Source organism: Polypterus senegalus, chromosome 18, assembly GCF_016835505.1.
Source record: "Polypterus senegalus isolate Bchr_013 chromosome 18, ASM1683550v1, whole genome shotgun sequence".
NCBI classification, from domain to species: Eukaryota; Metazoa; Chordata; class Cladistia; order Polypteriformes; family Polypteridae; genus Polypterus; species Polypterus senegalus.
The window spans coordinates 84315500-84325188 of record NC_053171.1 but is presented as its reverse complement, the minus strand read 5'-3'; the positions used below and the strand labels follow the sequence as shown (position 1 = coordinate 84325188).

The following is a 9689-nucleotide window of genomic DNA, read 5'->3' as shown; positions in this document are numbered from 1 at the left end:
TAATCAGTTAATAAATATTTACAGGAGGGAATCTCAGCTAGGAATACAGTAATGAAATGCAAACATGGTAAAAAAATGTTCTTTAGAAAACACACACACACACACACACAGCCTTGTGAATAAAAGATCCAGAGATGCACTTTCTCTCTTTTATGTGTTCTGGTATAGAATAACCAACAGACGACAACATCATATACAATATTAAAGACTTATGAGTCAAATGATCTTCATGGTCACTGGCCAAGAATATGAATGAAAACTCCGAATACTACAATATATGCAGTTTACCAGATTAGAGTTGGACTTTTCATTTTGCACAAAAAGTGCAGCAGACCTTCAACAAAGTGCATTTGCAGCGTTGTGTTTCCGTTTAACATTTGCCATTTATATTCTATATTTACACATACAGCTCGTGCTATTGCATTTAAACAGGTCACAAAGCAGGATGATGCTTTACAACAATATAAGGGTTAATGCAGCTGTGCAGTGAAAAGGTGATGATTTATTTATGTGTATTTATGGCTGTTACTGGTACATTTAAACAGCTCCACAAGATTTAACAGCAAGCTGAACACTGCTTTAAAATAATATGCGATTTACCATAAAGTGTGAAATTTAAAGAATACTGACAGAGATGTGCCAATGTGGGCAGGAGTACAGTACCACCCTCAGACACTGGTTCCTCTGCAGGACAATGTGAATTGTAGAGCAGCAGCAGGGTGTGCCAGCCGCAAGTTGCCAGTGCAAAGTCTGGTTGCTGCCCGAGTTGGATCATTTCAGAGTTATTGTGATTTTGATAATCGTATATAATAAATTCCAAAAGTAAAAGAGAAATAGTCAAAAATTAGATGTAACAAAAACAGCGGAGCACAGATAAATGTATTCAAGACACTCAATAAAAATGGAATCCCAAAAAGGCAGACTCAAGGACAGAGACACAAATCAGTAAACAGGAGAGAATGAGAGAGAGCTTGACGAAGGATTTTTACTAATGCTGTGGTATAAAAAGTCTTTTATATCTTTTGTCCCTCCCGTCATGTGATTGCTGTCTGATTAATGTTGCCGGATTTCTACCCTGACTTATGTGTATTTTCCGTTCTTTGCTATTCCAGTTAATGTCTGAAGTACTGTTTCCTATGTCTTTTCTATAATATATGGTAGGTTGTTGTACTGTATATTTAAACATTCTGCTATTTCTTTTGTTTTGTTGGGAGAACCACAGGAGGCGGGGCCACCATGACATCAAAGCTGTTCAGTCCTTCTGTCTTTTTATTGAGGTCAGAGAGATGGAACAACAGTGGGTCATTTTGTCTGTGGAGTTTCCTCTGAATATTGCTTTCTTTCAACTTTTCTGTTTTTTTTTTTGTTTTTTTTTTTGCTTCTGCTCTTACATTTTTGGATTTGTTCTTTTTGGATTACCTTCTAGGCAGATCTTTTTTGTTTATGCTTTTTGTTCTATTTTTGCTATTTTAATAAAGTTCCTCAATTTATAAAGATTCCTTGGTTTGGTTACAGGCTTGTGGTTTTGGTACTTTCATTACATTTTAAAGCTATCCACAGCCTTGCCCCTCCATATCTGTCTGACCTCCTCCATGTTGCCATTCCCTCCCGAACCCTTAGATCCTCTTCCTCCATCCACTTGACTGTCCCCTTCATCCGTCTTACCACCATGGGGGGCACAGCATTCAGTTGCTCTGCTCCCCAGCTTTGGAACTCACTCATAATATCATGAGCTGAGAAATATTGAATCATTTTCACTTTTCAAATGTAAACTTGAAACTAATTTATTTAAGACTGCATTTTCCCTTTGATTACAATTGATTTTAACTTTTGTATTTTACTTTTGTTTATAATCTGTGTTTTGTCTATTGTTCGGTGTCCTTGAGTGTTTAGAAAGGCGCCTACAAATAAATAAAATGTATTATTATTATTTATTATTATTTTGAACTTTCAAAGCCAGCTTCCCATTCTGGGCCCTGTTTAGGCCGAAGCCTGCCTTTAGTATTTGAGGGGATAGCTGCTTATGATGAAGGTCTTGTAGGTCCTGTGCTTCCTGTGTTGAATAGTCTTGTGTGGTTGGCCTATAGATCTTTTTTTTGTCATCTGCAAAACCCCACAGAAAATCATTTGATAAAATAGAGAACAGCAACTGTGAGCTTCTAAACATCAATGATTAACTGAAAGTTTTGGATGAACAGATACTAAAGCTTTGCACTCACTACAGGCACTTGAAAGGCCTTAAACTACACTGTGACACAGGGCAAACTGAGCATGTTTCTCTAGCAATTACCTACCGGCTTTGCCTCGGCAGCACCAGAAACCGGCAAATATATGTGTTTTACCACTGCGACCTCTCAAGGTGGAGTGTGGGACCACCAATGAAAAAGAGGACCTCCACCTCAAGAGCACAGAGAAGCACTAATGTTGTATTCAAGCAACCATTTTGTAGCTCTCAACTCTGTGCCAGCTACCTGTAAAAGTGCTGCTGTCATTTTCGGAGACTCTATTGTATGAAACCTGGACTGTGCACCATCAGCATCTGATTGAAATCTTTCTGTGCAGAACATGTCTTTCTCTTTGTCAGTAATTTGGATTTGTTCTGGAAGTGACAGAGATTTTTCAGAAGAGATGGGCTAACAGGCAAAGTGCCCGGGTTCTCTCAGACAGGTAATTAATCAGCTTTGAGTATTTGAAATCAACCTTAAAGCTAATGTATGTTACATATCGAATGCAGCCAAGCCAGTCACTGAATTGTCTAAGCCACATGTAAACAGTAATAAAAACAGTACACGTTAATAAATTAATGTCCACAATTTAACACATATCTCTATCGTCAGTTATTTGTTGAACTCTTGCCAGCCCTTGACTTATAAAACAATATTATGTAGCATCAGTGCTCTAACTATCAAATCAGTCTATGTAAGGAATAATGATAATAGTGATACTGATTTAAACAATCTACATAGCTCTAGTCTTAACTTTAAACCCATGTCACGATGCAACCATTTTGCATTGACTTTACCTATAGATATGCACTATACCAGCACCATAGCAACAAACCATTGTCTAACTAAAAGGTCTGGATAAATGAGAATAACGTAATTGCTATTTTAGATACTTCAGTATAGCTCTGCTCTTCTGAGAACTTAAATGTGGATTTGTTAATTATTAGAGCATTAACCAGTAAGACCTTTTACTTTAACAATCTTATCAGTGATAGGAAAATAGACTTAGCGACACGGTGGGGCAGTGGTAGCGCAGTTGCCTCGCAGTATGGAGACCTGGGTTTGCTTCCCGGGTCCTACTTGCGTGGAGTTTGCATGTTCTCCCCATGACTGCGTGGTTTTCCTCCGGGTGATGCGGTTTCCTCTCACAGTCCAAAGACATGCAGGTTGGGTGCATTGGCAATCCTAAATTGTCCTTGGTGTATGGGTGTGTGTATATGGGTGTGTATGCCCTGCAGTGGGCTGGTGCCCTGCCTGGGGTTTATTCCTGCCTTGGCTGGGATTGGCTCCAGCAGACCCCCGTGACCCTCTAGTTAGGATATAGCGGGTTGGATGATGGATGTATGTAAATTAGAACTTCTACTGGCTCAGTACTGATGGAGCAGCAGCTTTAATTGAGGCAGCACCCCCAAATTACAATTTTGTTCATTCGGTTCGGCAAAGGTAAGAAAGGCAGTGGTTTAGCACATATTTTCAGTTAAACTGTAAAGATATCAGTTTTGACACTTTCATGTCCTTCAAGTATCTTCCCATAGGTACTCAAAGAGTGACACAGTCTCTCGCATTGATGATTTACAGTATACACCCCAAAAAATAATGCATGTTTTATTCTGGATTTCTCAGACTTAGTAGGAGGTTTCAATTTTCACGTGAACATTCAGTGTGACCCTAAAGCGAGAGAATTTCTTAACTTGTTGCCTTTGATTTTAGTTAGCATATTGGCCAACCTACACATAAGGCAGAGCACAGGCTGGATTTAGTCATTAAAAAAGGATTAAAAGTTAACGTGAGGCAAGTCGTGGATATCGGTATAACTAACCATTTCTGCATTCTGTTTAACGTAAAAGAACAATATATTGTTAAAAATGTTAATTTGATGTATCCGCTGCATCTAGGTTTGCTAATATTTTTAATAACCAGTCTGAATTTAGTATTTTTAATAACCAGTCTGAATTTAGTACTTAGTTTAGTACAGCCATAAATGTAATCAATAAAGAACTGAAGCTGACGTAGTGGCACCTGAAAAAATTGTTAAGAAATCCGCCAGCACTAAAACACCCTGGAAAACTTGTAGAGTGGCAGTTCTTAAGAGAAAATCCCATAGGGCTGCTGATTGGATAAACTAAAAATAAACAATACTACACTATGAAATGTTAAAGGCACCTATAGCTGAGCGCAGTAAAGTAGTCCATTTTGGAAGGCGGTCTTAAAATTATAAATGATTATGCAGGAAATCCTAGGATATTATTTTCAACTGTTGATCATCTTCTAAACTCAGTTCAACCAATAAAACACCTCTGGAAAACTTCTACTGCAACATATGAGGCTTTTTCTACATTTTTTTAAACACAAAATAAATCAAATAAAAATAATATAATATAGTATATCCCTCCAAACAAATCCTGTTGAACCTTAGCAGTCTCTTTTTTAGAGAACTAAATTCCTTCACTGAAATAAGATTTATATGACCTCCGTAGAACAATCCCAACAGGAATTTTTAAAGGAGTCTCCAGTGTGCTCATTGATGTTATACCTGACATAGTGAACTCGTCATTAGATATGGGGGTCATCCCAGAGTATCTAAAGACTTTAGTAGTTAAACCCCTACTATAGAAAAGTAATCTCGACTCCTTTGTCTTTGACAACTTTAGACGTATTTCTCACCTGCCACCTTAAGTAAAATTCTAGAAAAAGCAGATTTTCAGCAATTGAATGAATATTTAAATACACATCCTATTCTTGATACATTTCAGTCAGATTTTAGGACAAATCATAGTAAAGAAGCTGCACTGGTTAAAGTAATAAATGACTTGCAAGTCAGTGCGGAGTGGCCACATAATTGTTCTTGTTCTACTAAACCTGAGCGCAGCATTTGACACAGTAGACCACAGTATTCTAATATCATTTTAGGCAAAGGGTGGACCTCTCTGGCAGTGCCTTAAATTAGTTTCTGTCTTATTTATCAGGCAGAAAATTCTTTGTTAGTTGTGGTGATTGCAGTGAGGGAGCCATGATATTGTACAGTATGTTAGTATCACAAGGATCTAGTCTGGGTCTGCTGTTATGTTCAGTATACATGCTTTCATTAGGCCAGAATATCCCAAGACACAAGGTGAGCTACCATAGCTAGGTAGATGACATGCAGCTTTACCTATCTACAGCTATCTGGTGACCCTAACCCTCTTGACTCAGTGTCTGTCTTGTATTTCTAAATGGATGAGTGTTAATTTCCTTAAGCTAAATAAGGAAAAAGGTAAAATCTTTATCATTAGTGGAAATAATGAAGGTATTAGACATAAACTCGATCCTTTAGCATTAAAAGTCAAGGTAGACATAAATAATTTAGGTGTAATCAGAGACTCTAATCTAACCTTTTAAATTGTATATTACCCATATTAATAAGAGTACATTTTTTCACTTAAGGAATATTGTAAATGTTAGACCTCTTCTAACACTGCAAGAGGCTGAGATATTATTTCATGCTTCTGTTTTTTAGTCGGCCAGATTACTGTAATGCACTGCTAACTGGTGTATTTAAGAAAGAACACAAATCAGTTGAAATTAGTCCAGATTGAAGCAGCAAGCATCTTACGCAGAAAAAGAACATCTGGGCATATCTCCCCAGTTTTATGGACGTTATATTGGTTACCAGTGCACTTTAGAGCTGATTTTAAAATAGTATATAAAATCTTAAACAATTTTGCTCCTTATACTTTGGAGTGCTTATCCCCCAAGATTCGCAGTGGCAACCTTAGATCTTCTAATGGTGGCCTGCTTATTATTCCAAGAGGTGAGCATAAAAGAAGTGATGAGGTGGCCTTCTGCTGCTATGAACCAAAAATCCAGCATACTTTAACAACAGAGATACACCAGGCTAACACCATGGATCTTTTTTCAAAAACTCCTAAAAACCTACATGTTAGATTTGGCTTTCTCATAACTAGATTTTAGTTCTGTTATCTTAATACTCTAGATGTACACGCACTTGATATAGTCTTCAATGAATTGCACCATCACCACCTGATCAAAGTCCTCTGCAGCCACCAGACGTCACCAGACGTCAGACGTCAAAGCAGACATCACAACTTGCAACAAGACCCTTGGTGTTTGAAGCCTAAAAAAACAATAAAGAACTGCTAGAGTAAAATGTATTGTTATTATTATTATTATTATTATTATTATTATTAGAATGGTAGAATGCCTAGTTTGGGTTGAGCATCTTTTGGCCTTGAAACCTTACAGATTTAGTTTTTTTTCTTCACCTTATTTTTTTCTGTCCTTCCTGTTCATCAAACTTTATCATCGGACTGGCATTTAGAGGCTTAAAAAACAATTCTATATTTAAGAACTCGACTTCTCTTAATTATATATCTGTCTTATGTAAATGTGCATCATTTATTGTGTGTATACTGTTTATTCATTGTTGCTCTTAGCTAATTTTAGTTTGTTTTTTCTTTGCTTATAACTGTTTCATTGACATCTTGTAATGCACTTTGAGTTATATATCCTTTGCATGAAAACGTGCTATAAAAATAAATGTTGTCGCTTTGTGGCTCCAATTTGAGGCCTCACACCCCTCTTGCTGTATCTGTAAAAAGATGCTGAGCAGCAGACACTAATGAGAGGAGCCAAAGGCAAGAGGAGTAGCTCAGGATGAAGCCCCTGCCAAATTCTAACTGATCTTCTATAACATGACGTAACATTCTGAATCTAGTTTAATCCATTTAGGAATTGTCATATAATGGAGCTAAAAAAGAATATTTGTTTTTATCCCTTACTAGTTTTGTTATCATTCTTTTGCAGTACTAAGGCATTTGGTACATATGGGTTAGGCAAAGTACTTATGTCTTATCTTATAGCATTGTAACTTTTCAAGTCAGAGTGACTTTACAGGTTTGTGACATGCTCTTCACTAGAGTGCTGGGTTCAATCATCTGTAGCTTAAAAACGCCCTGAGGACATCATCTCTCAGCTTTAACTGGTTTAAAATAATATGAATCAGTCACAAATTAGATCAAGGATAAACCAGAACAGAATCTTCCTTGTGTGCTTTTATGAATTCTGTACAGCACCCTGCCTAGCTCTAATATGAAGACATGGAAAAATCTTATACTTGATTTAAGTAAGCATGTATTTGTTATGCATTATCTTTTCATACAGTTTTGGATCCTAAGGCAAAATTCTTGTCAACTGCATCAAAGGGATACAAGTAATTGTATTAGATGTTATTAAACTGAGGCCCATAAGCATATTCTGCCCTAAAGGTCTTCAGTATTAACATATTATTACACAAGATTTCATTCTGCTGATGCTGAATATTATTAAAGGAAAATGTTGGGTATTTTTATACAATTAATGTAAAATAAAATAAATAACAACATAGTTATAAATATATTTAGGCACAGCCATGTGCATATACTTTAAATACATTGCTATGAATTTGCTTTTATGGGGTGTCATGGATGCACACCTGGGGATCTTCCAAAAGGCTCAGGTACTGTAAGCCGGATGATACCACTACCAGACGGGAGGGGACACCCAGCCACAAACCATTTCTCTTGTTTCCCCCACAGCATGCAGCTGTTACCATGAGACGACAGCTAGCCCCGCCTCTGCCCTGCATCAGAAGCACCGCCCTTTCCGGGCGCAGGCCAGTAAAAACAAGAAGCATCTATCAAGACAAACTTCTCTAACCCTTAGCTAACAGCTGCTTTACAGATTAAAAGATGTGCAAGCAGCACTCTTTGTTTTCATTGGACAGTCCCAGAGGAACAGTGTTTATTTTCTTTGCTTTATTCATTAAGGGCAGTTGGCTGGGTTGGCACCACAAAGATTTCAAAGTCTCAACAATTGTTTGTTTCACAGGAGTTACAATATGAGATATGTGTCCATCCATTCAGTGGATAAGACAAAGTGACAGAGCAACAAGTATCACATTTTTGTCATTCTATGTTTCATGACAGCGTCACATCAAACTGTATGGGCGTGTTCATGTATACACATGACCCTGTACCTAATATACAGTAGAAGAAGAAGAACAAGAAATAATAGTCTTATGATGTTGTACTCTTTGAAAAGCCACTAACCAAATAAAAATGAATTCATTATACATAGGCAGCATAGTGTGTTGGACATGAGCATCTTCAGGGCTCTAATGCCATCATAGTGATGGGAATAATGAGTGGAGAAACACAGTTACCAATAGTTTCTATCTTTCTTCCTGTAGAGCAGAAGCAGAGCCTCTGGAAGAGCAATGATGACACTTCCGTCCCAGGCCCTTAAGTTCCAACACTTGTGTCTTGCAATATATTTAAGACGAAAAGAGACCAGAAGGTATTTCCCCAGCTTTATTAGTGATATGTTCTTAGTTTATTTGATTCTCGACCAGACAGGCCCTAAAAATGCTGTGTTATCTTACCAGTTTCTGACATTAAATGGGAAAATGCAGAGATCTCCAACCTTTTATCTTGTTTTGATTGTCTCATTACAAGTGGTACAGTACTTAGCACTACTGTACAACAGCTCCAGATACTTGAGTTCAGTTCCTGGTCTGATATTGGTCAATGTGGAGTTTAAACATGTAAAGCAACAAGCGCCTGCAGCCATGTTGATGACCTGTCTCCCAGGTCATCAGTCATCACAACTGAAGTGCACTTGTGCAATGAGGGCACAAAAAAACAAGGTTGGTGCAACAAAACTGCTTAGTGCAGTTTATTCAAGCCAATAAAATCAACAGGCAATGTCCAAAGAAAAAGGGCAATGCAGTTCTTTATCAATTGAATAAATAAATAAATAATCCATGATAAAAACAAGTGCTCTTTTGTGGGAGTTAAAATCAGCCAATAAATAGATAAATCCAAACAAGTGTTAAAAAGAAATCTAAAATCCTATTCTCTGTCTTGAGCCCCAGTGCATTTCTCTCTTTGTCTCATTTTTCTCTTCCCCACTCACCCATCAGGTTTCCACAGCAAGGATGAGATGCCAGCAACTGTGGTTTCCACTCTGGCTCTCATCCTAGCCACCTCATTCAGTAACCACTATCATACTCTCAGCTGGTCTCCATCATCCTGCTGCCTGTCTTCAGTCTGGAGTAGCCCATCCCCGAGGCACTGTTCCCCTTGCTCCCTTGTGGGGTCAGCTGACCACTTTTCCTCCAAACAACTGCATTGGCTTACACTTCCAATCTTGTCTCTGCTCTTTTCCCAACAGGCTTTCTTGATTTGACTCCCTTATTGCTTTCATTCTTTCTCGATCCTCTCTTTTTTTCCTTTTCTTTTTGTCATACCTAGACTCTTTTATGGGCAGCACAGTGGCGCAGTAGGTAGCGATGCTGCCTCGCAGTTAGGAAACCTGGGTTCGCTTCCCAGGTCCTCCCTGCGTGAAGTTTGCATGTTCTGCATGGGTTTCCTCCGGGTTCTCCGGTTTTCTCCCACAGTCCAAAGACATGCAGGTCAGGTGCATTGG

At 38.1% G+C, this 9689-nt stretch overlaps 1 long non-coding RNA gene across 1 annotated transcript in view; it reads left to right on the top strand.

Moving 5' to 3' along the window:
- The first annotated feature begins 2232 nt into the window (after positions 1 to 2232).
- Positions 2233 to 9689, top strand: part of LOC120518688 — a 30767-nt gene continuing 23310 nt past the window's right edge. Inside the window, exons 1-2 of the long non-coding RNA XR_005631272.1 lie at positions 2233 to 2667; positions 8452 to 8558. This is a non-coding gene — a long non-coding RNA (uncharacterized LOC120518688). The remainder of the gene's footprint in view (positions 2668 to 8451; positions 8559 to 9689) is intronic.